This window comes from Pelobates fuscus, chromosome 1 (genome assembly GCF_036172605.1).
Source record: "Pelobates fuscus isolate aPelFus1 chromosome 1, aPelFus1.pri, whole genome shotgun sequence".
NCBI classification, from domain to species: domain Eukaryota; kingdom Metazoa; phylum Chordata; class Amphibia; order Anura; family Pelobatidae; genus Pelobates; species Pelobates fuscus.
In genome coordinates, this window is record NC_086317.1 from 129,169,199 (window position 1) to 129,195,552 (window position 26,354).

At 39.9% G+C, this 26,354-nt stretch overlaps 16 non-coding genes across 16 annotated transcripts; all 16 read left to right on the forward strand.

The window, feature by feature from the left end:
* The first annotated feature begins 1,019 nt into the window (after window positions 1-1,019).
* On the forward strand, window positions 1,020-1,101 carry TRNAS-GCU (transfer RNA serine (anticodon GCU)). The gene has a single exon. It is a non-coding gene; the product is annotated as a tRNA-Ser (tRNA).
* A 2,593-nt stretch (window positions 1,102-3,694) lies between these two features.
* Window positions 3,695-3,776, forward strand: TRNAS-GCU (transfer RNA serine (anticodon GCU)). The gene has a single exon. It is a non-coding gene; the product is annotated as a tRNA-Ser (tRNA).
* Window positions 3,777-5,616: 1,840 nt separating this feature from the next.
* Window positions 5,617-5,698, forward strand: TRNAS-GCU (transfer RNA serine (anticodon GCU)). The gene has a single exon. It is a non-coding gene; the product is annotated as a tRNA-Ser (tRNA).
* Window positions 5,699-6,297: 599 nt separating this feature from the next.
* TRNAS-GCU (transfer RNA serine (anticodon GCU)) lies at window positions 6,298-6,379 on the forward strand. Its single transcript has one exon. It is a non-coding gene; the product is annotated as a tRNA-Ser (tRNA).
* Window positions 6,380-10,508: 4,129 nt separating this feature from the next.
* TRNAS-GCU (transfer RNA serine (anticodon GCU)) lies at window positions 10,509-10,590 on the forward strand. Its single transcript has one exon. It is a non-coding gene; the product is annotated as a tRNA-Ser (tRNA).
* A 599-nt stretch (window positions 10,591-11,189) lies between these two features.
* TRNAS-GCU (transfer RNA serine (anticodon GCU)) lies at window positions 11,190-11,271 on the forward strand. Its single transcript has one exon. It is a non-coding gene; the product is annotated as a tRNA-Ser (tRNA).
* A 2,643-nt stretch (window positions 11,272-13,914) lies between these two features.
* Window positions 13,915-13,996, forward strand: TRNAS-GCU (transfer RNA serine (anticodon GCU)). Its single transcript has one exon. It is a non-coding gene; the product is annotated as a tRNA-Ser (tRNA).
* A 599-nt stretch (window positions 13,997-14,595) lies between these two features.
* Window positions 14,596-14,677, forward strand: TRNAS-GCU (transfer RNA serine (anticodon GCU)). The gene has a single exon. It is a non-coding gene; the product is annotated as a tRNA-Ser (tRNA).
* Window positions 14,678-15,276: 599 nt separating this feature from the next.
* TRNAS-GCU (transfer RNA serine (anticodon GCU)) lies at window positions 15,277-15,358 on the forward strand. Its single transcript has one exon. It is a non-coding gene; the product is annotated as a tRNA-Ser (tRNA).
* Window positions 15,359-15,957: 599 nt separating this feature from the next.
* On the forward strand, window positions 15,958-16,039 carry TRNAS-GCU (transfer RNA serine (anticodon GCU)). The gene has a single exon. It is a non-coding gene; the product is annotated as a tRNA-Ser (tRNA).
* Window positions 16,040-17,811: 1,772 nt separating this feature from the next.
* TRNAS-GCU (transfer RNA serine (anticodon GCU)) lies at window positions 17,812-17,893 on the forward strand. Its single transcript has one exon. It is a non-coding gene; the product is annotated as a tRNA-Ser (tRNA).
* A 3,884-nt stretch (window positions 17,894-21,777) lies between these two features.
* TRNAS-GCU (transfer RNA serine (anticodon GCU)) lies at window positions 21,778-21,859 on the forward strand. The gene has a single exon. It is a non-coding gene; the product is annotated as a tRNA-Ser (tRNA).
* An 845-nt stretch (window positions 21,860-22,704) lies between these two features.
* TRNAS-GCU (transfer RNA serine (anticodon GCU)) lies at window positions 22,705-22,786 on the forward strand. The gene has a single exon. It is a non-coding gene; the product is annotated as a tRNA-Ser (tRNA).
* Window positions 22,787-23,385: 599 nt separating this feature from the next.
* TRNAS-GCU (transfer RNA serine (anticodon GCU)) lies at window positions 23,386-23,467 on the forward strand. Its single transcript has one exon. It is a non-coding gene; the product is annotated as a tRNA-Ser (tRNA).
* Window positions 23,468-24,066: 599 nt separating this feature from the next.
* TRNAS-GCU (transfer RNA serine (anticodon GCU)) lies at window positions 24,067-24,148 on the forward strand. Its single transcript has one exon. It is a non-coding gene; the product is annotated as a tRNA-Ser (tRNA).
* A 599-nt stretch (window positions 24,149-24,747) lies between these two features.
* Window positions 24,748-24,829, forward strand: TRNAS-GCU (transfer RNA serine (anticodon GCU)). The gene has a single exon. It is a non-coding gene; the product is annotated as a tRNA-Ser (tRNA).
* Window positions 24,830-26,354: the final 1,525 nt, after the last annotated feature.

Consider the following 26,354-nt stretch of genomic DNA (forward strand, 5'->3'; position numbering starts at 1 on the left):
CCAATCTGTAACTGTAAAAATAACACAAATTAGAGATACGGCCACCGTGCACTTCACCGACTGCGTCTAACAGAATGCGTGCGCCACTGTCAGATGAGGTGGCCGAGTGGTTAAGGCGATGGACTGCTAATCCATTGTGCTCTGCATGCATGGGTTCAAATCACATCTTTGTCGACTTTTCTACAAAACTCTGTTCCTCAGAGAACTTTGTAAACTCATGTTACTGTCTGTGTTAGTCCACTGTCATTTATTTGCAAGGCTATTTTAATGGAGGGTCCAGGGAATTGTTACACCGTAAATAGGCACAGAGTCGCATTCATGGCAGTTCCACAAGTTGGAAATAAGCACCATTTTTCCCATTGATACCTATAGCATAACAATAATGCTTGTCTTAAAAACAACTTATTCAAACAAAAATTCACATTATTATCATCCCCAATCTGTAACTGTAAAAATAACGCAAATCAGAGCTCAAATCAAAATTATTTTGATTGAGTCCAGAAAACAAGAGCACACCATGTCTTTTCCTCACCTCGGCAAAGAGAACCAATTTGCCCTGACACTTGACGGCAAAATCGACAGGAAAAAAGCACACATTTTTCCCCCCGATGTGTAGTGCATAACACTAAGGCTTGTCTTAAAAACAACTAACACAAACAAAAATTCACATTATTATCATCCCCAATCTGTAACTGTAAAAATAACACAAATTAGAGCTCAAATCAAAATTATTTTGATTGAGTCCAGAAAACAAGAGCACACCATGTCTTTTCCTCACCTCGGCAAAGAGAACCAATTTGCCCTGACACTTGACGGCAAAATCGACAGGAAAAAAGCACACATTTTTCCCCCCGATGTGTAGTGCATAACACTAAGGCTTGTCTTAAAAACAACTAACACAAACAAAAATTCACATTATTATCATCCCCAATCTGTAACTGTAAAAATAACACAAATTAGAGATACGGCCACAGTGCACTTCACCGACTGCGTCAAACAGCATGCGTGCGCCACTGTCAGACGAGGTGGCCGAGTGGTTAAGGCGATGGACTGCTAATCCATTGTGCTCTGCACGCATGGGTTCGAATCCCATCTTCGTCGACTTTTCTACAAAACTCTGTTCCTCAGAGAACTTTGTAAACTCACGTTACTGTCTGTGTTAGTCAACCGTCATTTATTTGCAAGGCTATTTTAATGGAGGGTCCAGGGAATTTTTACACCATAAATAGGCACAGAGTCGCATTCATGGCAGTTCCACAAGTTGGAAATAAGCACCATTTTTCCCATTGATACCTATAGCATAACAATAATGCTTGTCTTAAAAACAACTTATTCAAACAAAAATTCACATTATTATCATCCCCAATCTGTAACTGCAAAAATAACGCAAATTAGAGCTCAAATCAAAATTATTTTGATTGAGTCCAGAAAACAAGAGCACACCATGTCTTTTCCTCACCTCGGCAAAGAGAACCAATTTGCCCTGACACTTGACGGCAAAATCGACAGGAAAAAAGCACACATTTTTCCCCCCGATGTGTAGTGCATAACACTAAGGCTTGTCTTAAAAACAACTAACACAAACAAAAATTCACATTATTATCATCCCCAATCTGTAACTGTAAAAATAACACAAATTAGAGATACGGCCACCGTGCACTTCACCGACTGCGTCTAACAGAATGCGTGCGCCACTGTCAGATGAGGTGGCCGAGTGGTTAAGGCGATGGACTGCTAATCCATTGTGCTCTGCATGCATGGGTTCGAATCCCATCTTCGTCGACTTTTCTACAAAACTCTGTTCCTCAGAGAACTTTGTAAACTCACGTTACTGTCTGTGTTAGTCAACTGTCATTTATTTGCATAAATAGGCACAGAGTCGCATTCATGGCAGTTCCACAAGTTGGAAATAAGCACCATTTTTCCCATTGATACCTATAGCATAACAATAATGCTTGTCTTAAAAACAACTTATTCAAACAAAAATTCACATTATTATCATCCCCAATCTTTAACTGTAAAAATAACGCAAATTAGAGCTCAAATCAAAATTATTTTGATTGAGTCCAGAAAACAAGAGCACATCATGTCTTTTCCTCACCTCGGCAAAGAGAACCAATTTGCCCTGACACTTGACGGCAAAATCGACAGGAAAAAAGCACACATTTTTCCCCCCGATGTGTAGTGCATAACACTAAGGCTTGTCTTAAAAACAACTAACACAAACAAAAATTCACATTATTATCATCCCCAATCTGTAACTGTAAAAATAACACAAATTAGAGATACGGCCACCGTGCACTTCACCGACTGCGTCTAACAGAATGCGTGCACCACTGTCAGATGAGGTGGCCGAGTGGTTAAGGCGATGGACTGCTAATCCATTGTGCTCTGCATGCATGGGTTCGAATCCCATCTTCGTCGACTTTTCTACAAAACTCTGTTCCTCAGGGAACTTTGTAAACTCACGTTACTGTCTGTGTTAGTCAACTGTCATTTATTTGCAAGGCTTTTTTAATGGAGGGTCCAGGGAATTTTGACACAATAAATAGGCACAGAGTCGCATTCATGGCAGTTCCACAAGTTGGAAATAAGCACCATTTTTCCCATTGATACCTATAGCATAACAATAATGCTTGTCTTAAAAACAACTTATTCAAACAAAAATTCACATTATTATCATCCCCAATCTGTAACTGTAAAAATAACGCAAATTAGAGCTCAAATCAAAATTATTTTGATTGAGTCCAGAAAACAAGAGCACACCATGTCTTTTCCTCACCTCGGCAAAGAGAACCAATTTGCCCTGACACTTGACGGCAAAATTGACAGGAAAAAAACACACATTTTTCCCCCCGATGTGTAGTGCATAACACTAAGGCTTGTCTTAAAAACAACTAACACAAACAAAAATTCACATTATTATCATCCCCAATCTGTAACTGTAAAAATAACACAAATTAGAGATACGGCCACCGTGCACTTCACCGACTGCGTCAAACAGCATGCGTGCGCCACTGTAAGACGAGGTGGCCGAGTGGTTAAGGCGATGGACTGCTAATCCATTGTGCTCTGCACGCATGGGTTCGAATCCCATCTTCATCGACTTTTTTACAAAACTCTGTTCCTCAGAGAACTTTGTAAACTCACGTTACTGTCTGTGTTAGTCAACCGTAATTTATTTGCAAGGCTATTTTAATGGAGGGTCCAGGGAATTTTTACACCATAAATAGGCATAAATGGCAGTTCCACAAGTTGGAAATAAGCACCATTTTTCCTATTGATACCTATAGCATAACAATAATGCTTGTCTTAAAAACAACTTATTCAAACAAAAATTCACATTATTATCATCCCCAATCTGTAACTGTAAAAATAACGCAAATTAGAGCTCAAATCAAAATTATTTTGATTGAGTCCAGAAAACAAGAGCACACCAAGACTTTTCCTCACCTCGGCAAAGAGAACCAATTTGCCCTGACACTTGACGGCAAAATCGACAGGAAAAAAGCACACATTTTTCCCCCCGATGTGTAGTGCATAACACTAAGGCTTGTCTTAAAAAAAACTAACACAAACAAAAATTCACATTATTATCATCCCCAATCTGTAACTGTAAAAATAACACAAATTAGAGATACGGCCACCGTGCACTTCACCGACTGCGTCAAACAGCATGCGTGCGCCACTGTCAGACGAGGTGGCCGAGTGGTTAAGGCGATGGACTGCTAATCCATTGTGCTCTGCACGCATGGGTTCGAATCCCATCTTCGTCGACTTTTCTACAAAACTCTGTTCCTCAGAGAACTTTGTAAACTCACGTTACTGTCTGTGTTATTCAACCGTCATTTATTTGCAATGCTATTTTAATGGAGGGTCCAGGGAATTTTTACCCCATAAATAGGCACAGAGTCGCATTCATGGCAGTTCCACAAGTTGGAAATAAGCACCATTTTTCCCATTGATACCTATAGCATAACAATAATGCTTGTCTTAAAAACAACTTATTCAAACAAAAATTCACATTATTATCATCCCCAATCTGTAACTGTAAAAATAACGCAAATTAGAGCTCAAATCAAAATTATTTTGATTGAGTCCAGAAAACAAGAGCACACCATGTCTTTTCCTCACCTCGGCAAAGAGAACCAATTTGCCCTGACACTTGACGGCAAAATCGACAGGAAAAAAGCACACATTTTTCCCACCGATGTGTAGTGCATAACACTAAGGCTTGTCTTAAAAACAACTAACACAAACAAAAATTCACATTATTATCATCCCCAATCTGTAACTGTAAAAATAACACAAATTAGAGATACGGCCACCGTGCACTTCACCGACTGCGTCAAACAGCATGCGTGCGCCACTGTCAGACGAGGTGGCCGAGTGGTTAAGGCGATGGCCTGCTAATCCATTGTGCTCTGCACGCAGGGTCCAGGGAATTTTTACCCCATAAATAGGCACAGAGTCGCATTCATGGCAGTTCCACAAGTTGGAAATAAGCACCATTTTTCCCATTGATACCTATAGCATAACAATAATGCTTGTCTTAAAAACAACTTATTCAAACAAAAATTCACATTATTATCATCCCCAATCTGTAACTGTAAAAATAACGCAAATTAGAGCTCAAATCAAAATTATTTTGATTGAGTCCAGAAAACAAGAGCACACCATGTCTTTTCCTCACCTCGGCAAAGAGAACCAATTTGCCCTGACACTTGACGGCAAAATCGACAGGAAAAAAGCACACATTTTTCCCCCCCGATGTGTAGTGCATAACACTAAGGCTTGTCTTAAAAACAACTAACACAAACAAAAATTCACATTATTATCATCCCCAATCTGTAACTGTAAAAATAACACAAATTAGAGATACGGCCACCGTGCACTTCACCGACTGCGTCAAACAGCATGCGTGCGCCACTGTCAGACCAGGTGGCCGAGTGGTTAAGGCGATGGACTGCTAATCCATTGTGCTCTGCACGCATGGGTTCGAATCCCATCTTCGTCGACTTTTCTACAAAACTCTGTTCCTCAGAGAACTTTGTAAACTCATGTTACTGTCTGTGTTAGTCAACTGTCATTTATTTGCAAGGCTATTTTAATGGAGGGTCCAGGGAATTTTTACACCATAAATAGGCACAGAGTCGCATTCATGGCAGTTCCACAAGTTGGAAATAAGCACCATTTTTCCCATTGATACCTATAGCATAACAATAATGCTTGTTTTAAAAACAACTTATTCAAACAAAAATTCACATTATTATCATCCTCAATCTGTAACTGTAAAAATAACGCAAATTAGAGCTCAAATCAAAATTATTTTGATTGAGTCCAGAAAACAAGAGCACACCATGTCTTTTCCTCACCTCGGCAAAGAGAACCAATTTGCCCTGACACTTGACGGCAAAATCGACAGGAAAAAAGCACACATTTTTCCCCCCGATGTGTAGTGCATAACAATAAGGCTTGTCTTAAAAACAACTAACACAAACAAAAATTCACATTATTATCATCCCCAATCTGTAACTGTAAAAATAACACAAATTAGAGATACGGCCACCGTGCACTTCACCGACTGCGTCAAAAAGCATGCGTGCGCCACTGTCAGACGAGGTGGCCGAGTGGTTAAGGCGATGGACTGCTAATCCATTGTGCTCTGCACGCATGGGTTCGAATCCCATCTTCGTCGACTTTTCTACAAAACTCTGTTCCTCAGAGAACTTTGTAAACTCACGTTACTGTCTGTGTTAGTCAACTGTCATTTATTTGCAAGGCTATTTTAATGGAGGGTCCAGGGAATTTTTACACCATAAATAGGCACAGAGTCGCATTCATGGCAGTTCCACAAGTTGGAAATAAGCACTATTTTTCCCATTGATACCTATAGCATAACAATAATGCATGTCTTAAAAACAACTTATTCAAACAAAAATTCACATTATTATCATCCCCAATCTGTAACTGTAAAAATAACGCAAATTAGAGCTCAAATCAAAATTATTTTGATTGAGTCCAGAAAACAAGAGCACACCATGTCTTTTCCTCACCTCGGCAAAGAGAACCAATTTGCCCTGACACTTGACGGCAAAATCGACAGGAAAAAAGCACACATTTTTCCCCCCGATGTGTAGTGCATAACACTAAGGCTTGTCTTAAAAACAACTAACACAAACAAAAATTCACATTATTATCACCCCCAATCTGTAACTGTAAAAATAACACAAATTAGAGATACGGCCACCGTGCACTTCACCGACTGCGTCAAACAGCAGGCGTGCGCCACTGTCAGACGAGGTGGCCGAGTGGTTAAGGCGATGGACTGCTAATCCATTGTGCTCTGCACGCATGGGTTCGAATCCCATCTTCGTCGACTTTTCTACAAAACTCTGTTCCTCAGAGAACTTTGTAAACTCACGTTACTGTCTGTGTTAGTCAACTGTCATTTATTTGCAAGGCTATTTTAATGGAGGGTCCAGGGAATTTTTACACCATAAATAGGCACAGAGTCGCATTCATGGCAGTTCCACAAGTTGGAAATAAGCACCATTTTTCCCATTGATACCTATAGCATAACAATAATGCTTGTCTTAAAAACAACTTATTCAAACAAAAATTCACATTATTATCATCCCCAATCTGTAACTGTAAAAATAACGCAAATTAGAGCTCAAATCAAAATTATTTTTATTGAGTCCAGAAAACAAGAGCACACCATGTCTTTTCCTCACCTCGGCAAAGAGAACCAATTTGCCCTGACACTTGACGGCAAAATCGACAGGAAAAAAGCACACATTTTTCCCCCCGATGTGTAGTGCATAACACTAAGGCTTGTCTTAAAAACAACTAACACAAACAAAAATTCACATTATTATCATCCCCAATCTGTAACTGTAAAAATAACGCAAATTAGAGCTCAAATCAAAATTATTTTGATTGAGTCCAGAAAGCAAGAGCACACCATGTCTTTTCCTCACCTCGGCAAAGAGAACCAATTTGCCCTGACACTTGACGGCAAAATCGACAGGAAAAAAGCACACATTTTTCCCCCCGATGTGTAGTGCATAACACTAAGGCTTGTCTTAAAAACAACTAACACAAACAAAAATTCACATTATTATCATCCCCAATCTGTAACTGTAAAAATAACACAAATTAGAGATACGGCCACCGTGCACTTCACCGACTGCGTCAAACAGCATGCGTGCGCCACCGTCAGACGAGGTGGCCGAGTGGTTAAGGCGATGGACTGCTAATCTATTGTGCTCTGCACGCATGGGTTCGAATCCCATCTTCGTCGACTTTTCTACAAAACTCTGTTCCTCAGAGAACTTTGTAAACTCACGTTACTGTCTGTGTTAGTCAACTGTCATTTATTTGCAAGGCTATTTTAATGGAGGGTCCAGGGAATTTTTACACCATAAATAGGCACAGAGTCGCATTCATGGCAGTTCCACAAGTTGGAAATAAGCACCATTTTTCCCATTGATACCTATAGCATAACAATAATGCTTGTCTTAAAAACAACTTATTCAAACAAAAATTCACATTATTATCATCCCCAATCTGTAACTGTAAAAATAACGCAAATTAGAGCTCAAATCAAAATTATTTTGATTGAGTCCAGAAAACAAGAGCACACCAAGACTTTTCCTCACCTCGGCAAAGAGAACCAATTTGCCCTGACACTTGACGGCAAAATCGACAGGAAAAAAGCACACATTTTTCCCCCCGATGTGTAGTGCATAACACTAAGGCTTGTCTTAAAAAAAACTAACACAAACAAAAATTCACATTATTATCATCCCCAATCTGTAACTGTAAAAATAACACAAATTAGAGATACGGCCACCGTGCACTTCACCGACTGCGTCAAACAGCATGCGTGCGCCACTGTCAGACGAGGTGGCCGAGTGGTTAAGGCGAAGGACTGCTAATCCATTGTGCTCTGCACGCATGGGTTCGAATCCCATCTTCGTCGACTTTTCTACAAAACTCTGTTCCTCAGAGAACTTTGTAAACTCACGTTACTGTCTGTGTTATTCAACCGTCATTTATTTGCAATGCTATTTTAATGGAGGGTCCAGGGAATTTTTACCCCATAAATAGGCACAGAGTCGCATTCATGGCAGTTCCACAAGTTGGAAATAAGCACCATTTTTCCCATTGATACCTATAGCATAACAATAATGCTTGTCTTAAAAACAACTTATTCAAACAAAAATTCACATTATTATCATCCCCAATCTGTAACTGTAAAAATAACGCAAATTAGAGCTCAAATCAAAATTATTTTGATTGAGTCCAGAAAACAAGAGCACACCATGTCTTTTCCTCACCTCGGCAAAGAGAACCAATTTGCCCTGACACTTGACGGCAAAATCGACAGGAAAAAAGCACACATTTTTCCCCCCGATGTGTAGTGCATAACACTAAGGCTTGTCTTAAAAACAACTAACACAAACAAAAATTCACATTATTATCATCCCCAATCTGTAACTGTAAAAATAACACAAATTAGAGATACGGCCACCGTGCACTTCACCGACTGCGTCAAACAGCATGCGTGCGCCACTGTCAGACGAGGTGGCCGAGTGGTTAAGGCGATGGCCTGCTAATCCATTGTGCTCTGCACGCAGGGTCCAGGGAATTTTTACCCGATTAATAGGCACAGAGTCGCATTCATGGCAGTTCCACAAGTTGGAAATAAGCACCATTTTTCCCATTGATACCTATAGCATAACAATAATGCTTGTCTTAAAAACAACTTATTCAAACAAAAATTCACATTATTATCATCCCCAATCTGTAACTGTAAAAATAACGCAAATTAGAGCTCAAATCAAAATTATTTTGATTGAGTCCAGAAAACAAGAGCACACCATGTCTTTTCCTCACCTCGGCAAAGAGAACCAATTTGCCCTGACACTTGACGGCAAAATCGACAGGAAAAAAGCACACATTTTTCCCCCCCGATGTGTAGTGCATAACACTAAGGCTTGTCTTAAAAACAACTAACACAAACAAAAATTCACATTATTATCATCCCCAATCTGTAACTGTAAAAATAACACAAATTAGAGATACGGCCACCGTGCACTTCACCGACTGCGTCAAACAGCATGCGTGCGCCACTGTCAGACCAGGTGGCCGAGTGGTTAAGGCGATGGACTGCTAATCCATTGTGCTCTGCACGCATGGGTTCGAATCCCATCTTCGTCGACTTTTCTACAAAACTCTGTTCCTCAGAGAACTTTGTAAACTCATGTTACTGTCTGTGTTAGTCAACTGTCATTTATTTGCAAGGCTATTTTAATGGAGGGTCCAGGGAATTTTTACACCATAAATAGGCACAGAGTCGCATTCATGGCAGTTCCACAAGTTGGAAATAAGCACCATTTTTCCCATTGATACCTATAGCATAACAATAATGCTTGTTTTAAAAACAACTTATTCAAACAAAAATTCACATTATTATCATCCCCAATCTGTAACTGTAAAAATAACGCAAATTAGAGCTCAAATCAAAATTATTTTGATTGAGTCCAGAAAACAAGAGCACACCATGTCTTTTCCTCACCTCGGCAAAGAGAACCAATTTGCCCTGACACTTGACGGCAAAATCGACAGGAAAAAAGCACACATTTTTCCCCCCGATGTGTAGTGCATAACAATAAGGCTTGTCTTAAAAACAACTAACACAAACAAAAATTCACATTATTATCATCCCCAATCTGTAACTGTAAAAATAACACAAATTAGAGATACGGCCACGGTGCACTTCACCGACTGCGTCAAACAGCATGCGTGCGCCACTGTCAGACGAGGTGGCCGAGTGGTTAAGGCGATGGACTGCTAATCCATTGTGCTCTGCACGCATGGGTTTGAATCCCATCTTCGTCGACTTTTCTACAAAACTCTGTTCCTCAGAGAACTTTGTAAACTCACGTTACTGTCTGTGTTAGTCAACTGTCATTTATTTGCAAGGCTAATTTAATGGAGGGTCCAGGGAATTTTTACACCATAAATAGGCACAGAGTCGCATTCATGGCAGTTCCACAAGTTGGAAATAAGCACCATTTTTCCCATTGATACCTATAGCATAACAATAATGCTTGTCTTAAAAACAACTTATTCAAACAAAAATTCACATTATTATCATCCCCAATCTGTAACTGTAAAAATAACGCAAATTTGAGCTCAAATCAAAATTATTTTGATTGAGTCCAGAAAACAAGAGCACACCATGTCTTTTCCTCACCTCGGCAAAGAGAACCAATTTGCCCTGACACTTGACGGCAAAATCGACAGGAAAAAAGCACACATTTTCCCCCCCGATGTGTAGTGCATAACACTAAGGCTTGTCTTAAAAACAACTAACACAAACAAAAATTCACATTATTATCATCCCCAATCTGTAACTGTAAAAATAACACAAATAAGAGATACGGCCACCGTGCACTTCACCGACTGCGTCAAACAGCATGCGTGCGCCACTGTCAGACGAGGTGGCCGAGTGGTTAAGGCGATGGACTGCTAATCCATTGTGCTCTGCACGCATGGGTTCGAATCCCATCTTCGTCGACTTTTCTACAACACTCTGTTCCTCAGAGAACTTTGTAAACTCACGTTACTGTCTGTGTTAGTCAACTGTCATTTATTTGCAAGGCTATTTTAATGGAGGGTCCAGGGAATTTTTACACCATAAATAGGCACAGAGTCGCATTCATGGCAGTTCCACAAGTTGGAAATAAGCACCATTTTTCCCATTGATACCTATAGCATAACAATAATGCTTGTCTTAAAAACAACTTATTCAAACAAAAATTCACATTATTATCATCCCCAATCTGTAACTGTAAAAATAACGCAAATTAGAGCTCAAATCAAAATTATTTTGATTGAGTCCAGAAAACAAGAGCACACCATGTCTTTTCCTCACCTCGGCAAAGAGAACCAATTTGCCCTGACACTTGACGGCAAAATCGACAGGAAAAAAGCACACATTTTTCCCCCCGATGTGTAGTGCATAACACTAAGGCTTGTCTTAAAAACAACTAACACAAACAAAAATTCACATTATTATCATCCCCAATCTGTAACTGTAAAAATAACACAAATTAGAGATACGGCCACCGTGCACTTCACCGACTGCGTCAAACAGCATGCGTGCGCCACCGTCAGACGAGGTGGCCGAGTGGTTAAGGCGATGGACTGCTAATCCATTGTGCTCTGCACGCATGGGTTCGAATCCCATCTTCGTCGACTTTTCTACAAAACTCTGTTCCTCAGAGAACTTTGTAAACTCACGTTACTGTCTGTGTTAGTCAACTGTCATTTATTTGCAAGGCTATTTTAATGGAGGGTCCAGGGAATTTTTACACCATAAATAGGCACAGAGTCGCATTCATGGCAGTTCCACAAGTTGGAAATAAGCACCATTTTTCCCATTGATACCTATAGCATAACAATAATGCTTGTCTTAAAAACAACTTATTCAAACAAAAATTCACATTATTATCATCCCCAATCTGTAACTGTAAAAATAACGCAAATTAGAGCTCAAATCAAAATTATTTTGATTGAGTCCAGAAAACAAGAGCACACCATGTCTTTTCCTCACCTCGGCAAAGAGAACCAATTTGCCCTGACACTTGACGGCAAAATCGACAGGAAAAAAGCACACATTTTTCCCCCCCGATGTGTAGTGCATAACACTAAGGCTTGTCTTAAAAACAACTAACACAAACAAAAATTCACATTATTATCATCCCCAATCTGTAACTGTAAAAATAACACAAATTAGAGATACGGCCACCGTGCACTTCACCGACTGCGTCAAACAGCATGCGTGCGCCACTGTCAGACCAGGTGGCCGAGTGGTTAAGGCGATGGACTGCTAATCCATTGTGCTCTGCACGCATGGGTTCGAATCCCATCTTCGTCGACTTTTCTACAAAACTCTGTTCCTCAGAGAACTTTGTAAACTCATGTTACTGTCTGTGTTAGTCAACTGTCATTTATTTGCAAGGCTATTTTAATGGAGGGTCCAGGGAATTTTTACACCATAAATAGGCACAGAGTCGCATTCATGGCAGTTCCACAAGTTGGAAATAAGCACCATTTTTCCCATTGATACCTATAGCATAACAATAATGCTTGTTTTAAAAACAACTTATTCAAACAAAAATTCACATTATTATCATCCCCAATCTGTAACTGTAAAAATAACGCAAATTAGAGCTCAAATCAAAATTATTTTGATTGAGTCCAGAAAACAAGAGCACACCATGTCTTTTCCTCACCTCGGCAAAGAGAACCAATTTGCCCTGACACTTGACGGCAAAATCGACAGGAAAAAAGCACACATTTTTCCCCCCGATGTGTAGTGCATAACAATAAGGCTTGTCTTAAAAACAACTAACACAAACAAAAATTCACATTATTATCATCCCCAATCTGTAACTGTAAAAATAACACAAATTAGAGATACGGCCACCGTGCACTTCACCGACTGCGTCAAACAGCATGCGTGCGCCACTGTCAGACCAGGTGGCCGAGTGGTTAAGGCGATGGACTGCTAATCCATTGTGCTCTGCACGCATGGGTTCGAATCCCATCTTCGTCGACTTTTCTACAAAACTCTGTTCCTCAGAGAACTTTGTAAACTCATGTTACTGTCTGTGTTAGTCAACTGTCATTTATTTGCAAGGCTATTTTAATGGAGGGTCCAGGGAATTTTTACACCATAAATAGGCACAGAGTCGCATTCATGGCAGTTCCACAAGTTGGAAATAAGCACCATTTTTCCCATTGATACCTATAGCATAACAATAATGCTTGTTTTAAAAACAACTTATTCAAACAAAAATTCACATTATTATCATCCCCAATCTGTAACTGTAAAAATAACGCAAATTAGAGCTCAAATCAAAATTATTTTGATTGAGTCCAGAAAACAAGAGCACACCATGTCTTTTCCTCACCTCGGCAAAGAGAACCAATTTGCCCTGACACTTGACGGCAAAATCGACAGGAAAAAAGCACACATTTTTCCCCCCGATGTGTAGTGCATAACAATAAGGCTTGTCTTAAAAACAACTAACACAAACAAAAATTCACATTATTATCATCCCCAATCTGTAACTGTAAAAATAACACAAATTAGAGATACGGCCACGGTGCACTTCACCGACTGCGTCAAACAGCATGCGTGCGCCACTGTCAGACGAGGTGGCCGAGTGGTTAAGGCGATGGACTGCTAATCCATTGTGCTCTGCACGCATGGGTTTGAATCCCATCTTCGTCGACTTTTCTACAAAACTCTGTTCCTCAGAGAACTTTGTAAACTCACGTTACTGTCTGTGTTAGTCAACTGTCATTTATTTGCAAGGCTAATTTAATGGAGGGTCCAGGGAATTTTTACACCATAAATAGGCACAGAGTCGCATTCATGGCAGTTCCACAAGTTGGAAATAAGCACCATTTTTCCCATTGATACCTATAGCATAACAATAATGCTTGTCTTAAAAACAACTTATTCAAACAAAAATTCACATTATTATCATCCCCAATCTGTAACTGTAAAAATAACGCAAATTTGAGCTCAAATCAAAATTATTTTGATTGAGTCCAGAAAACAAGAGCACACCATGTCTTTTCCTCACCTCGGCAAAGAGAACCAATTTGCCCTGACACTTGACGGCAAAATCGACAGGAAAAAAGCACACATTTTCCCCCCCGATGTGTAGTGCATAACACTAAGGCTTGTCTTAAAAACAACTAACACAAACAAAAATTCACATTATTATCATCCCCAATCTGTAACTGTAAAAATAACACAAATAAGAGATACGGCCACCGTGCACTTCACCGACTGCGTCAAACAGCATGCGTGCGCCACTGTCAGACGAGGTGGCCGAGTGGTTAAGGCGATGGACTGCTAATCCATTGTGCTCTGCACGCATGGGTTCGAATCCCATCTTCGTCGACTTTTCTACAACACTCTGTTCCTCAGAGAACTTTGTAAACTCACGTTACTGTCTGTGTTAGTCAACTGTCATTTATTTGCAAGGCTATTTTAATGGAGGGTCCAGGGAATTTTTACACCATAAATAGGCACAGAGTCGCATTCATGGCAGTTCCACAAGTTGGAAATAAGCACCATTTTTCCCATTGATACCTATAGCATAACAATAATGCTTGTCTTAAAAACAACTTATTCAAACAAAAATTCACATTATTATCATCCCCAATCTGTAACTGTAAAAATAACGCAAATTAGAGCTCAAATCAAAATTATTTTGATTGAGTCCAGAAAACAAGAGCACACCATGTCTTTTCCTCACCTCGGCAAAGAGAACCAATTTGCCCTGACACTTGACGGCAAAATCGACAGGAAAAAAGCACACATTTTTCCCCCCGATGTGTAGTGCATAACACTAAGGCTTGTCTTAAAAACAACTAACACAAACAAAAATTCACATTATTATCATCCCCAATCTGTAACTGTAAAAATAACACAAATTAGAGATACGGCCACCGTGCACTTCACCGACTGCGTCAAACAGCATGCGTGCGCCACCGTCAGACGAGGTGGCCGAGTGGTTAAGGCGATGGACTGCTAATCCATTGTGCTCTGCACGCATGGGTTCGAATCCCATCTTCGTCGACTTTTCTACAAAACTCTGTTCCTCAGAGAACTTTGTAAACTCACGTTACTGTCTGTGTTAGTCAACTGTCATTTATTTGCAAGGCTATTTTAATGGAGGGTCCAGGGAATTTTTACACCATAAATAGGCACAGAGTCGCATTCATGGCAGTTCCACAAGTTGGAAATAAGCACCATTTTTCCCATTGATACCTATAGCATAACAATAATGCTTGTTTTAAAAACAACTTATTCAAACAAAAATTCACATTATTATCATCCCCAATCTGTAACTGTAAAAATAACGCAAATTAGAGCTCAAATCAAAATTATTTTGATTGAGTCCAGAAAACAAGAGCACACCATGTCTTTTCCTCACCTCGGCAAAGAGAACCAATTTGCCCTGACACTTAACGGCAAAATCGACAGGAAAAAAGCACACATTTTTCCCCCCGATGTGTAGTGCATAACAATAAGGCTTGTCTTAAAAACAACTAACACAAACAAAAATTCACATTATTATCATCCCCAATCTGTAACTGTAAAAATAACACAAATTAGAGATACGGCCACCGTGCACTTCACCGACTGCGTCAAACAGCATGCGTGCGCCACTGTCAGACGAGGTGGCCGAGTGGTTAAGGCGATGGACTGCTAATCCATTGTGCTCTGCACGCATGGGTTCGAATCCCATCTTCGTCGACTTTTCTACAAAACTCTGTTCCTCAGAGAACTTTGTAAACTCACGTTACTGTCTGTGTTAGTCAACTGTCATTTATTTGCAAGGCTATTTTAATGGAGGGTCCAGGGAATTTTTACACCATAAATAGGCACAGAGTCGCATTCATGGCAGTTCCACAAGTTGGAAATAAGCACCATTTTTCCCATTGATACCTATAGCATAACAATAATGCTTGTCTTAAAAACAACTTATTCAAACAAAAATTCACATTATTATCATCCCCAATCTGTAACTGTAAAAATAACGCAAATTAGAGCTCAAATCAAAATTATTTTGATTGAGTCCAGAAAACAAGAGCACACCATGTCTTTTCCTCACCTCGGCAAAGAGAACCAATTTGCCCTGACACTTGACGGCAAAATCGACAGGAAAAAAGCACACATTTTTCCCCCCGATGTGTAGTGCATAACACTAAGGCTTGTCTTAAAAACAACTAACACAAACAAAAATTCACATTATTATCATCCCCAATCTGTAACTGTAAAAATAACACAAATTAGAGATACGGCCACCGTGCACTTCACCGACTGCGTCAAACAGCAGGCGTGCGCCACTGTCAGACGAGGTGGCCGAGTGGTTAAGGCGATGGACTGCTAATCCATTGTGCTCTGCACGCATGGGTTCGAATCCCATCTTCGTCGACTTTTCTACAAAACTCTGTTCCTCAGAGAACTTTGTAAACTCACGTTACTGTCTGTGTTAGTCAACTGTCATTTATTTGCAAGGCTATTTTAATGGAGGGTCCAGGGAATTTTTACACCATAAATAGGCACAGAGTCGCATTCATGGCAGTTCCACAAGTTGGAAATAAGCACCATTTTTCCCATTGATACCTATAGCATAACAATAATGCTTGTCTTAAAAACAACTTATTCAAACAAAAATTCACATTATTATCATCCCCAATCTGTAACTGTAAAAATAACGCAAATTAGAGCTCAAATCAAAATTATTTTTATTGAGTCCAGAAAACAAGAGCACACCATGTCTTTTCCTCACCTCGGCAAAGAGAACCAATTTGCCCTGACACTTGACGGCAAAATCGACAGGAAAAAAGCACACATTTTTCCCCCCGATGTGTAGTGCATAACACTAAGGCTTGTCTTAAAAACAACTAACACAAACAAAAATTCACATTATTATCATCCCCAATCTGTAACTGTAAAAATAACGCAAATTAGAGCTCAAATCAAAATTATTTTGATTGAGTCCAGAAAGCAAGAGCACACCATGTCTTTTCCTCACCTCGGCAAAGAGAACCAATTTGCCCTGACACTTGACGGCAAAATCGACAGGAAAAAAGCACACATTTTTCCCCCCGATGTGTAGTGCATAACACTAAGGCTTGTCTTAAAAACAACTAACACAAACAAAAATTCACATTATTATCATCCCCAATCTGTAACTGTAAAAATAACACAAATTAGAGATACGGCCACCGTGCACTTCACCGACTGCGTCAAACAGCATGCGTGCGCCACCGTCAGACGAGGTGGCCGAGTGGTTAAGGCGATGGACTGCTAATCTATTGTGCTCTGCACGCATGGGTTCGAATCCCATCTTCGTCGACTTTTCTACAAAACTCTGTTCCTCAGAGAACTTTGTAAACTCACGTTACTGTCTGTGTTAGTCAACTGTCATTTATTTGCAAGGCTATTTTAATGGAGGGTCCAGGGAATTTTTACACCATAAATAGGCACAGAGTCGCATTCATGGCAGTTCCACAAGTTGGAAATAAGCACCATTTTTCCCATTGATACCTATAGCATAACAATAATGCTTGTCTTAAAAACAACTTATTCAAACAAAAATTCACATTATTATCATCCCCAATCTGTAACTGTAAAAATAACGCAAATTAGAGCTCAAATCAAAATTATTTTTATTGAGTCCAGAAAACAAGAGCACACCATGTCTTTTCCTCACCTCGGCAAAGAGAACCAATTTGCCCTGACACTTGACGGCAAAATCGACAGGAAAAAAGCACACATTTTTCCCCCCGATGTGTAGTGCATAACACTAAGGCTTGTCTTAAAAACAACTAACACAAACAAAAATTCACATTATTATCATCCCCAATCTGTAACTGTAAAAATAACGCAAATTAGAGCTCAAATCAAAATTATTTTGATTGAGTCCAGAAAGCAAGAGCACACCATGTCTTTTCCTCACCTCGGCAAAGAGAACCAATTTGCCCTGACACTTGACGGCAAAATCGACAGGAAAAAAGCACACATTTTTCCCCCCGATGTGTAGTGCATAACACTAAGGCTTGTCTTAAAAACAACTAACACAAACAAAAATTCACATTATTATCATCCCCAATCTGTAACTGTAAAAATAACACAAATTAGAGATACGGCCACCGTGCACTTCACCGACTGCGTCAAACAGCATGCGTGCGCCACCGTCAGACGAGGTGGCCGAGTGGTTAAGGCGATGGACTGCTAATCCATTGTGCTCTGCACGCATGGGTTCGAATCCCATCTTCGTCGACTTTTCTACAAAACTCTGTTCCTCAGAGAACTTTGTAAACTCACGTTACTGTCTGTGTTAGTCAACTGTCATTTATTTGCAAGGCTATTTTAATGGAGGGTCCAGGGAATTTTTACACCATAAATAGGCACAGAGTCGCATTCATGGCAGTTCCACAAGTTGGAAATAAGCACCATTTTTCCCATTGATACCTATAGCATAACAATAATGCTTGTCTTAAAAACAACTTATTCAAACAAAAATTCACATTATTATCATCCCCAATCTGTAACTGTAAAAATAACGCAAATTAGAGCTCAAATCAAAATTATTTTGATTGAGTCCAGAAAACAAGAGCACACCAAGACTTTTCCTCACCTCGGCAAAGAGAACCAATTTGCCCTGACACTTGACGGCAAAATCGACAGGAAAAAAGCACACATTTTTCCCCCCCGATGTGTAGTGCATAACACTAAGGCTTGTCTTAAAAACAACTAACACAAACAAAAATTCACATTATTATCATCCCCAATCTGTAACTGTAAAAATAACACAAATTAGAGATACGGCCACCGTGCACTTCACCGACTGCGTCAAACAGCATGCGTGCGCCACTGTCAGACCAGGTGGCCGAGTGGTTAAGGCGATGGACTGCTAATCCATTGTGCTCTGCACGCATGGGTTCGAATCCCATCTTCGTCGACTTTTCTACAAAACTCTGTTCCTCAGAGAACTTTGTAAACTCACGTTACTGTCTGTGTTAGTCAACTGTCATTTATTTGCAAGGCTATTTTAATGGAGGGTCCAGGGAATTTTTACACCATAAATAGGCACAGAGTCGCATTCATGGCAGTTCCACAAGTTGGAAATAAGCACCATTTTTCCCATTGATACCTATAGCATAACAATAATGCTTGTTTTAAAAACAACTTATTCAAACAAAAATTCACATTATTATCATCCCCAATCTGTAACTGTAAAAATAACGCAAATTAGAGCTCAAATCAAAATTATTTTGATTGAGTCCAGAAAACAAGAGCACACCATGTCTTTTCCTCACCTCGGCAAAGAGAACCAATTTGCCCTGACACTTGACGGCAAAATCGACAGGAAAAAAGCACACATTTTTCCCCCCGATGTGTAGTGCATAACAATAAGGCTTGTCTTAAAAACAACTAACACAAACAAAAATTCACATTATTATCATCCCCAATCTGTAACTGTAAAAATAACACAAATTAGAGATACGGCCACCGTGCACTTCACCGACTGCGTCAAACAGCATGCGTGCGCCACTGTCAGACGAGGTGGCCGAGTGGTTAAGGCGATGGACTGCTAATCCATTGTGCTCTGCACGCATGGGTTTGAATCCCATCTTCGTCGACTTTTCTACAAAACTCTGTTCCTCAGAGAACTTTGTAAACTCACGTTACTGTCTGTGTTAGTCAACTGTCATTTATTTGCAAGGCTATTTTAATGGAGGGTCCAGGGAATTTTTACCCCATAAATAGGCACAGAGTCGCATTCATGGCAGTTCCACAAGTTGGAAATAAGCACCATTTTTCCCATTGATACCTATAGCATAACAATAATGCTTGTCTTAAAAACAACTTATTCAAACAAAAATTCACATTATTATCATCCCCAATCTGTAACTGTAAAAATAACGCAAATTAGAGCTCAAATCAAAATTATTTTGATTGAGTCCAGAAAACAAGAGCACACCATGTCTTTTCCTCACCTCGGCAAAGAGAACCAATTTGCCCTGACACTTGACGGCAAAATCGACAGGAAAAAAGCACACATTTTTCCCCCCGATGTGTAGTGCATAACACTAAGGCTTGTCTTAAAAACAACTAACACAAACAAAAATTCACATTATTATCATCCCCAATCTGTAACTGTAAAAATAACACAAATTAGAGATACGGCCACCGTGCACTTCACCGACTGCGTCAAACAGCATGCGTGCGCCACTGTCAGACGAGGTGGCCGAGTGGTTAAGGCGATGGCCTGCTAATCCATTGTGCTCTGCACGCAGGGTCCAGGGAATTTTTACCCGATTAATAGGCACAGAGTCGCATTCATGGCAGTTCCACAAGTTGGAAATAAGCACCATTTTTCCCATTGATACCTATAGCATAACAATAATGCTTGTCTTAAAAACAACTTATTCAAACAAAAATTCACATTATTATCATCCCCAATCTGTAACTGTAAAAATAACGCAAATTAGAGCTCAAATCAAAATTATTTTGATTGAGTCCAGAAAACAAGAGCACACCATGTCTTTTCCTCACCTCGGCAAAGAGAACCAATTTGCCCTGACACTTGACGGCAAAATCGACAGGAAAAAAGCACACATTTTTCCCCCCCGATGTGTAGTGCATAACACTAAGGCTTGTCTTAAAAACAACTAACACAAACAAAAATTCACATTATTATCATCCCCAATCTGTAACTGTAAAAATAACACAAATTAGAGATACGGCCACCGTGCACTTCACCGACTGCGTCAAACAGCATGCGTGCGCCACTGTCAGACCAGGTGGCCGAGTGGTTAAGGCGATGGACTGCTAATCCATTGTGCTCTGCACGCATGGGTTCGAATCCCATCTTCGTCGACTTTTCTACAAAACTCTGTTCCTCAGAGAACTTTGTAAACTCATGTTACTGTCTGTGTTAGTCAACTGTCATTTATTTGCAAGGCTATTTTAATGGAGGGTCCAGGGAATTTTTACACCATAAATAGGCACAGAGTCGCATTCATGGCAGTTCCACAAGTTGGAAATAAGCACCATTTTTCCCATTGATACCTATAGCATAACAATAATGCTTGTTTTAAAAACAACTTATTCAAACAAAAATTCACATTATTATCATCCCCAATCTGTAACTGTAAAAATAACGCAAATTAGAGCTCAAATCAAAATTATTTTGATTGAGTCCAGAAAACAAGAGCACACCATGTCTTTTCCTCACCTCGGCAAAGAGAACCAATTTGCCCTGACACTTGACGGCAAAATCGACAGGAAAAAAGCACACATTTTTCCCCCCGATGTGTAGTGCATAACAATAAGGCTTGTCTTAAAAACAACTAACACAAACAAAAATTCACATTATTATCATCCCCAATCTGTAACTGTAAAAATAACACAAATTAGAGATACGGCCACCGTGCACTTCACCGACTGCGTCAAACAGCATGCGTGCGCCACTATCAGACGAGGTGGCCGAGTGGTTAAGGCGATGGACTGCTAATCCATTGTGCTCTGCACGCATGGGTTTGAATCCCATCTTCGTCGACTTTTCTACAAAACTCTGTTCCTCAGAGAACTTTGTAAACTCACGTTACTGTCTGTGTTAGTCAACTGTCATTTATTTGCAAGGCTATTTTAATGGAGGGTCCAGGGAATTTTTACACCATAAATAGGCACAGAGTCGCATTCATGGCAGTTCCACAAGTTGGAAATAAGCACTATTTTTCCCATTGATACCTATAGCATAACAATAATGCTTGTCTTAAAAACAACTTATTCAAACAAAAATTCACATTTTTATCATCCCCAATCTGTAACTGTAAAAATAACGCAAATTAGAGCTCAAATCAAAATTATTTTGATTGAGTCCAGAAAACAAGAGCACACCATGTCTTTTCCTCACCTCAGCAAAGAGAACCAATTTGCCCTGACACTTGACGGCAAAATCGACAGGAAAAAAGCACACATTTTTCCCCCCGATGTGTAGTGCATAACACTAAGGCTTGTCTTAAAAACAACTAACACAAACAAAAATTCACATTATTATCATCCCCAATCTGTAACTGTAAAAATAACACAAATTAGAGATACGGCCACCGTGCACTTCACCGACTGCGTCAAACAGCATGCGTGCGCCACTGTCAGACGAGGTGGCCGAGTGGTTAAGGCGATGGACTGCTAATCCATTGTGCTCTGCACGCATGGGTTCGAATCCCATCTTCGTCGACTTTTCTACAAAACTCTGTTCCTCAGAGAACTTTGTAAACTCACGTTACTGTCTGTGTTAGTCAACTGTCATTTATTTGCAAGGCTATTTTAATGGAGGGTCCAGGGAATTTTTACACCATAAATAGGCACAGAGTCGCATTCATGGCAGTTCCACAAGTTGGAAATAAGCACCATTTTTCCCATTGATACCTATAGCATAACAATAATGCTTGTCTTAAAAACAACTTATTCAAACAAAAATTCACATTATTATCATCCCCAATCTGTAACTGTAAAAATAACGCAAATTAGAGCTCAAATCAAAATTATTTTTATTGAGTCCAGAAAACAAGAGCACACCATGTCTTTTCCTCACCTCGGCAAAGAGAACCAATTTGCCCTGACACTTGACGGCAAAATCGACAGGAAAAAAGCACACATTTTTCCCCCCGATGTGTAGTGCATAACACTAAGGCTTGTCTTAAAAACAACTAACACAAACAAAAATTCACATTATTATCATCCCCAATCTGTAACTGTAAAAATAACGCAAATTAGAGCTCAAATCAAAATTATTTTGATTGAGTCCAGAAAGCAAGAGCACACCATGTCTTTTCCTCACCTCGGCAAAGAGAACCAATTTGCCCTGACACTTGACGGCAAAATCGACAGGAAAAAAGCACACATTTTTCCCCCCGATGTGTAGTGCATAACACTAAGGCTTGTCTTAAAAACAACTAACACAAACAAAAATTCACATTATTATCATCCCCAATCTGTAACTGTAAAAATAACACAAATTAGAGATACGGCCACCGTGCACTTCACCGACTGCGTCAAACAGCATGCGTGCGCAACCGTCAGACGAGGTGGCCGAGTGGTTAAGGCGATGGACTGCTAATCCATTGTGCTCTGCACGCATGGGTTCGAATCCCATCTTCGTCGACTTTTCTACAAAACTCTGTTCCTCAGAGAACTTTGTAAACTCACGTTACTGTCTGTGTTAGTCAACTGTCATTTATTTGCAAGGCTAATTTAATGGAGGGTCCAGGGAATTTTTACACCATAAATAGGCACAGAGTCGCATTCATGGCAGTTCCACAAGTTGGAAATAAGCACCATTTTTCCCATTGATACCTATAGCATAACAATAATGCTTGTCTTAAAAACAACTTATTCAAACAAAAAATCACATTATTATCATCCCCAATCTGTAACTGTAAAAATAACGCAAATTTGAGCTCAAATCAAAATTATTTTGATTGAGTCCAGAAAACAAGAGCACACCATGTCTTTTCCTCACCTCGGCAAAGAGAACCAATTTGCCCTGACACTTGACGGCAAAATCGACAGGAAAAAAGCACACATTTTCCCCCCCGATGTGTAGTGCATAACACTAAGGCTTGTCTTAAAAACAACTAACACAAACAAAAATTCACATTATTATCATCCCCAATCTGTAACTGTAAAAATAACACAAATAAGAGATACGGCCACCGTGCACTTCACCGACTGCGTCAAACAGCATGCGTGCGCCACTGTCAGACGAGGTGGCCGAGTGGTTAAGGCGATGGACTGCTAATCCATTGTGCTCTGCACGCATGGGTTCGAATCCCATCTTCGTCGACTTTTCTACAAAACTCTGTTCCTCAGAGAACTTTGTAAACTCACGTTACTGTCTGTGTTAGTCAACTGTCATTTATTTGCAAGGCTATTTTAATGGAGGGTCCAGGGAATTTTTACACCATAAATAGGCACAGAGTCGCATTCATGGCAGTTCCACAAGTTGGAAATAAGCACCATTTTTCCCATTGATACCTATAGCATAACAATAATGCTTGTCTTAAAAACAACTTATTCAAACAAAAATTCACATTATTATCATCCCCAATCTGTAACTGTAAAAATAACGCAAATTAGAGCTCAAATCAAAATTATTTTGATTGAGTCCAGAAAACAAGAGCACACCATGTCTTTTCCTCACCTCGGCAAAGAGAACCAATTTGCCCTGACACTTGACGGCAAAATCGACAGGAAAAAAGCACACATTTTTCCCCCCGATGTGTAGTGCATAACACTAAGGCTTGTCTTAAAAACAACTAACACAAACAAAAATTCACATTATTATCATCCCCAATCTGTAACTGTAAAAATAACACAAATTAGAGATACGGCCACCGTGCACTTCACCGACTGCGTCAAACAGCATGCGTGCGCCACCGTCAGACGAGGTGGCCGAGTGGTTAAGGCGATGGACTGCTAATCCATTGTGCTCTGCACGCATGGGTTCGAATCCCATCTTCGTCGACTTTTCTACAAAACTCTGTTCCTCAGAGAACTTTGTAAACTCACGTTACTGTCTGTGTTAGTCAACTGTCATTTATTTGCAAGGCTATTTTAATGGAGGGTCCAGGGAATTTTTACACCATAAATAGGCACAGAGTCGCATTCATGGCAGTTCCACAAGTTGGAAATAAGCACCATTTTTCCCATTGATACCTATAGCATAACAATAATGCTTGTTTTAAAAACAACTTATTCAAACAAAAATTCACATTATTATCATCCCCAATCTGTAACTGTAAAAATAACGCAAATTAGAGCTCAAATCAAAATTATTTTGATTGAGTCCAGAAAACAAGAGCACACCATGTCTTTTCCTCACCTCGGCAAAGAGAACCAATTTGCCCTGACACTTAACGGCAAAATCGACAGGAAAAAAGCACACATTTTTCCCCCCGATGTGTAGTGCATAACAATAAGGCTTGTCTTAAAAACAACTAACACAAACAAAAATTCACATTATTATCATCCCCAATCTGTAACTGTAAAAATAACACAAATTAGAGATACGGCCACCGTGCACTTCACCGACTGCGTCAAACAGCATGCGTGCGCCACTGTCAGACGAGGTGGCCGAGTGGTTAAGGCGATGGACTGCTAATCCATTGTGCTCTGCACGCATGGGTTCGAATCCCATCTTCGTCGACTTTTCTACAAAACTCTGTTCCTCAGAGAACTTTGTAAACTCACGTTACTGTCTGTGTTAGTCAACTGTCATTTATTTGCAAGGCTATTTTAATGGAGGGTCCAGGGAATTTTTACACCATAAATAGGCACAGAGTCGCATTCATGGCAGTTCCACAAGTTGGAAATAAGCACCATTTTTCCCATTGATACCTATAGCATAACAATAATGCTTGTCTTAAAAACAACTTATTCAAACAAAAATTCACATTATTATCATCCCCAATCTGTAACTGTAAAAATAACGCAAATTAGAGCTCAAATCAAAATTATTTTGATTGAGTCCAGAAAACAAGAGCACACCATGTCTCTTCCTCACCTCGGCAAAGAGAACCAATTTGCCCTGACACTTGACGGCAAAATCGACAGGAAAAAAGCACACATTTTATCACCCGATGTGTAGTGCATAACACTAAGGCTTGTCTTAAAAACAACTAACACGAACAAAAATTCACATTATTATCACCCCCAATCTGTAACTGTAAAAATAACACAAATTAGAGATACGGCCACCGTGCACTTCACCGACTGCGTCTAAAAGCATGCATGCGCCACTGTCAGACGAGGTGGCCGAGTGGTTAAGGCGATGGACTGCTAATCTATTGTGCTCTGCATGCATGGGTTCGAATCCCATCTTCGTCGACTTTTCTACAAAACTCTGTTCCTCAGAGAACTTTGTAAACTCACGTTACTGTCTGTGTTAGTCAACTGTCATTTATTTGCAAGGCTATTTTAATGGAGGGTCCAGGGAATTTTTACACCATAAATAGGCACAGAGTCGCATTCATGGCAGTTCCACAAGTTGGAAATAAGCACCATTTTTCCCATTGATACCTATAGCATAACAATAATGCTTGTCTTAAAAACAACTTATTCAAACAAAAATTCACATTATTATCATCCCCAATCTGTAACTGTAAAAATAACGCAAATTTGAGCTCAAATCAAAATTATTTTGATTGAGTCCAGAAAACAAGAGCACACCATGTCTTTTCCTCACCTCGGCAAAGAGAACCAATTTGCCCTGACACTTGACGGCAAAATCGACAGGAAAAAAGCACACATTTCCCCCCCCCCGATGTGTAGTGCATAACACTAAGGCTTGTCTTAAAAACAACTAACACAAACAAAAATTCACATTATTATCATCCCCAATCTGTAACTGTAAAAATAACACAAATTAGAGATACGGCCACCGTGCACTTCACCGACTGCATCAAACAGCATGCGTGCGCCACTGTCAGACGAGGTGGCCGAGTGGTTAAGGCGATGAACTGCTAATCCATTGTGCTCTGCACGCATGGGTTCGAATCCCATCTTCGTCGACTTTTCTACAAAACTCTGTTCCTCAGAGAACTTTGTAAACTCACGTTACTGTCTGTGTTAGTCAACTGTCATTTATTTGCAAGGCTATTTTAATGGAGGGTCCAGGGAATTTTTACACCATAAATAGGCACAGAGTCGCATTCATGGCAGTTCCACAAGT